Below are 6,000 nucleotides of genomic sequence, written 5' to 3' on the forward strand. Positions count from 1 at the left end.
TAAAGGATTTATACTTTACCCTGCATCACAGAGAGCCTGCGTGGCGGCTATCGGTGGTCACGGCTCAGGTGGGGCAGGTTTTCCTCCGAGTACTCCGGTTTTCCCTGTCATCTTTCATTCCAACATCTCACGTTTTTGAAGTATGTAATTATGCATATAATTTAATTCTATATCTGGAACCTGTTCTAAATGGAAACCTGTCCACAACGGAATTTTTTACGACTGTGTGCAATTTCGTAATGGCAGGTTTGACTGTACAAACATAATCAATAATTTAATTTCATCTGTCAGTCATTAATCATTTTCCCAGAGGAGTGCGGCAAGCTTCGGCAGCCGGCACAGTTCCTGGATTCGCCGCTAGATGGGGCTCCATTCATTTCATTGCTGACCCGGTCGAAACACTGGAAACAGGCTGTGGATTTTCAGTTTCATTCTGCATCTCACGTTTTTGAAGTATGTAATTATGCATGTAATTTAATTCTATATCTAGAACCTGTTCTAAATGGAAACCTGTTCACAACGGAAATTTTTACGACTGTGTGCAATTTCGTAATGGCAGGTTTGACTGTACAAACATAATCAAGCATTTTAGGCGGCCCAGTTGTACTTCCTCTTTAAACAATAATCACCACCACTCTTGACACAGCCTAGAGAAAGTACAGCTTCCACGCAAGTGTCAGTCTCATTTATGGCTGTGATAGTATGCGGCTGGAGCACGGTTAGTGTGGTTAGATATTATGGCCGGTCGTGCTGCTCTAGTACTTTCTAGCCCAGTGAGGAAAGCAATGGAAAACCACCTCACTCATCTAGTACGTCTCACTACAGCACAGTCAATGGCCTTCTCGATGTTCAGATTAAAATGTACTTTCTCTGACAAGATTAGGCCCATTGGCCTTCTCTTCAATTTAACCAGATTATGAGATACAATGTATATACAATAATAATCAGAAATAAAAATTACTCACAACTATTTATTTATTTATTTATTTATTTATTTATTTATTTATTTATTTATTTATTTATTTATTTATTTATTTATTTATTTATTTCCAAAGGGTCTATACAGAGGTCACCTCCAACTTAGACCCTGTGTTGTTAGTAATGAACAAAAATATACAGTTATAATAAACAAACATGCTGTGATAGGTAAAGTAGACCCTCCACGCAAAGACCACTGTCAGGTTGGGCCCGGAGTATTGGGCCCTCCACGCAGTGATCACTGCGTTTTGGAGTCTGAAGGTTACCAGACAATCGGCGTTTGCCAGGAATCGTGAGGTTACTCACGACGCTGAAAGGATTTTGAAACAGAACTCACAACTATTAACCTAATGGAATGTCAATACCGACGATAATAATAATAATAATAATAATAATAATAATAATAATAATAATAATAATAATAATTTCGTGTGGCTATTCCTTGTCTGGTGCAGCCTTTGTAAGGCAGACCCTCTGACAAGCGCGGGCGACATTTGCCGTGTATGGGAACCGAGTGTTTTCGTAGTGGAGTATAGTGTTATACGAATACAGGTAATAATAGTGATGAAGATATGGATGATGTGGATGATGATAATCACAAAGTACTAATTTAAAAGAGTAATCACTTTACAACACTAAATTCTTACTATATATTAGTTATAGATAATCAAGTAATTACTTAGAATCAATCAATCAATCAATCAATCAATCAATCAATCAATCAATCAATCAACCAATCAATCAATCAATCAATCACCAGTGATATGCATTAAGGGTTGTCCGCAGGTGGCAGATTCCCTATCAGTTCTCACCTAGTATTTTCTTAAATGATTTCAAAACAGTTGGAAATTCCTCTAAACAAACATCTTCCTAGAAAGATTATTCCAATCCTTAATTCCTCATTCTACAAAGGAGTATTTGCCCGAGTTTATCCTCTTGAATTTCAACTTTATCTTTATTTATGATCTTTCCTACTTTTGAAAACTCCAGTGAAGCTTATTCGTCTACTAATGTCATAGCAAGCTATCTCTCCATTGATTTCTAGAAACATACCACTTAGTCGAGCTGCTCGCCTCCTTACTCTGAAGTCTTCCCAACCGAAAATTTAGGACATTTTCGTAACACTACTCTTTTGTCGGAAATCATCCAGAATAAATCGTGCAGCTTTTCTCGAAATCTTTTCCAGTTCTTGTATCAAGTAATCCTGGTGAGAGTCCCATGCATTAGAACCGTACCCTAATTGTGGTCTTACCAATGACTGATACGTCCTCTCCTTTACAGCCTTGCTATAACTACTAAATACCCTCGTGTCCATATGACGATATCTGTAACTTTTATTTATAATCCCTTTTATGTGATTACCCCAATGAAGAACCTTCCTTATATTAATACCTGGGTTCTTACAGTGGTCCCCATAACGAACTTTCACCCCCATCAACGCAGTAATTAAAACTGAGAGAACTTCTCCTTTTTGAAACTTACAGCCTGACTCTTCACGCCGTTTACCATCATGCCATTGTTTGTTATCCACCTTACAACTTTGTCGAGGTTTGTTTTTAATATCATCGGCAAAAAAAGCTCATCTTTAATTCCAGTTCCTTACTCGTCATCATCATCATCATCTGTTTACCCTCCAGCGTCGGCTTTTCCCTCGGACACAGTGAGGGATCCCACCTCTACCTCCTCAAGGGCAGTGTCCTGGAGCTTCAGACTCTTGGTCGGGGATACAAATGGGAAGAATGACCAGTACCTCGCCCAGGCGGCCTCACCTGCTATGCTGAACAGGGGCCTTGTGGAGGGATGAGGAGACTGGAAGGGATAGGCAATGAAGAGGGAAGGAAGCGACCGTGGCCTTTTGTTAGGTACCATCCCGGCATTCGCCTGGAGGAGAAGTGGGAAACCACGGAAAACCACTTCCAGGATGGCTGAGGTGGGAATCGAACCCACCTCTACTCAGTTGACCTCCCGAGGCTGAGTGGACCCCGTTCCAGCCCTCATACCACTTTTCAAATTTCGTGGCAGAGTCGGGAATCGAACCCGGGCCTCCGGGAGTGGCAGCTAATCACGCTAACCACTACACCACAGAGGCGGACTCCTTACTCGTAACATTTAAATTTTTTTAAAAAAATAAAGGTCCAATAATACTGCCTTTCGGAACCCCCTCTTAATTATTACAGAATCCGAAAACGCTCCATCTGCCCGACTCGTTGGCTGAATGGTCAGCGTACTGGCCTTTGGTTCAGAGGGTCCCAGCTTCGATTCCCGGCAGGATCGGGATTTTTAACCATGATTGGTTAATTCAGCTGGCACGGGGGCTGGGTGTATGTGTCGTCTTCATCATCATTTCATCCTCATCACGACGCGCAGGTCACCTACGGGAGTCAAATCAAAAGACCTGCATCTGGCGAGTCGAACTTGTCCTCGGACACTCCTGGCACTAAAAGCCATACGCCATTTCATTTTCAAATTCCCTGAGTTCTGTTTTCTAGAAATTTAGCCACAAATGTAGCTAACAGATTACAGTTCAGGAATCTAGCAGGGGTGACCTATCTGACAGGTAGCTTACTCCACAGTCGTGTTGTAGATAAAACAAAAGTGCCTGTGCATCGTATTGTACGATGGGATGGTATAGATAAGAGGTTTTTTTTATTTTTTTACCACGTCCCAAAATTGTGGTCAGTTAAACTGAGAATGAATGTAAGGTGGAGAGGATATAGAGATAATTCGGTGAAGAAGGCAAAGAGCATGCAGGTTACGGCGTTGTTTTAGTCTTAACCAGCCTCGTTCCGAGGTGACATGGTCATAGTACCGAAGATCATTTATGTAGAGTACACAAGTGGTTTGAACACTGTAATTATGAGGAAGAGTGACAGTCAGGTCATTGTAAACTGCATCACGATAGTGTCAAAATGAGGTAAGACTAATGTACAAACAAGCCGCTCTTTCAACATCCGAGAAAAGATCTTCCTATAACTGCCTAACATTTGGTGATCTTATGTGAGGATCCAACCAGCCTCTGGGCTGAAGAATTAAAGGGCAGACCTTTGTTTTTTTTCATTCGACAAATAAGGAGACACCGTGTCTTAGTCCTGGGGAGGACCGGGCGAGTTGGCCGTGCGCGTAGAGGCGCGCGGCTATGAGCTTGCATCCGGGAGATAGTAGGTTCGAATCCCACTATCGGCAGCCCTGAAAATGGTTTTCCGTGGTTTCCCATTTTCACACCAGGCAAATGCTGGGGCTGTACCTTAATTAAGGCCACGGCCGCTTCCTTCCAACTCCTAGACCTTTCCTATCCCATCTTCGCCATAAGACCTATCTGTGTCGGCGCGACGTAAAGCCCCTAGCAAAAAAAAAAAAAAAAAAAGTCCTGGAGAGGAAGGAGTCAGTATCGTCAGACTGGCCTTCCTGTCTGAATCATTCCGATCTTCCATTTCGTCTGTGAGGCCACATCTAACTGAACAAGCCTGCTGAATGTTTTACTTCTCCTTACTGTGTATTATTACTCATTGAATTGAGCCAGAGTGTCTACTGGCCTGCTCGTTCTGACTAATACTGCTCCTAACAGCTGTACTGTTATTTTGCCGAACAGAACTGAAAGTTCGCCGACGTCTCTTCAAAACCTTCATTCAGATATGGAGATGAAACGCTATCAGATATAACGATAATAAATTAAACCTTTAAAAAAAAGGAATATTAGAGGTGATTATTGCTTTAAGAGGAAATACAACTAGGCAACCGTCCTCTTTATAACACTAATCAGAGAGAAAAATGGAAGGCATCCGACACTTCGAAAAATGGAGGTACCGGTCAAAGGAAAACGAGGGCCACAAAGGACGTGTGAATGGAAAACTCTCTAGACCTCGCTACCTAATACCATCGGGGTCGCAAAAGAACAATAATTGACCAAGCGAAGTCGGATAGGATAGATAAAAATGAGGAGACTGGCACAAGTAAATGGAAACAATGCCAAAACTCAGCTACGTGCCCCGTGGTCACCAACCCACGCGCCCAGATTGACAGCCCCTAGGGCTGTTTTTAGTCGCCTCTTACGACAGGCAGGGGATACCATGGGTGTTATTCTACCGACCCAACCCACAGGGAGAATTTACATGGAAGGACGTGAGTTTGACTCCCTATCAGGAAGTGGACAAATTTAGAAGAGGGACTTCAACTTTGGGGAGGCAAGTTTTCTTTTTTCTTCAAGTTCCTTTACGTTGCACCGACACAGATCGGTCTTATGGCAACGAAGGGAGAGCAAAGTGTTCCTGAGGTTTGCTCAAACTACACCAAAGCGAGTACCAAGTTAATTCCTCGGGATAAAGGCAGCCAGGCATAGAGCTAATCACTCCATCTCACTTAGTGACGGGCTATGAATAGTGGAAACCTTTACCTTCCACTCCTCCGAGTGTCTCCATATCCTGTACGGAGATGGATTCAGTTTCACTAACAACTCCTGTTTGTCACTGTAACGTTTTCCAATACAGCCGTCATCCAGAGTCGCCTAAATAATAGGAACTGAACACTACACTCACTTCCGTCCACCGAGGCGTTATGAATCATTGAAATAAGAAATCACGACGAAAAGAAGAGAAAAGTGGCCAGAGTATTACTCCATGGATACAATGGTTTGCAGAACTTGAAACAACGCAAACTATGACGTGCGACATCCAGAGACCCGTTTGGCAAGAGAAAGAGACAGCAGCAAGAGTACCAGCCTGTAAGGCAAGTGCGGTAGTGGACCTGAGCTCGCACTCCCTGCGTGGCAGTCAACACGAGCTACATTGCATCTGAAAGGCTGTTAATTTGAGTAAGAGGAAGAGACAGCAGCAAGAGTACCACTAATGCGTATGTAGGATGTAGAAATTCCACGAACCAAGTAAGAACTGGGTGTGCAAACTATGCCAGAAACACCGTGAAAGTTATCATGTACAAAGCTGCTGAAAGAACATTCATTGTCATTAAGAATGCAACTTAATAACTATGTGCATTGCATGGAATTCCTGCTATTATTATTATTATTAT

Source organism: Anabrus simplex, chromosome 8, assembly GCF_040414725.1.
Source record: "Anabrus simplex isolate iqAnaSimp1 chromosome 8, ASM4041472v1, whole genome shotgun sequence".
Classification (NCBI taxonomy): Eukaryota; Metazoa; Arthropoda; class Insecta; order Orthoptera; family Tettigoniidae; genus Anabrus; species Anabrus simplex.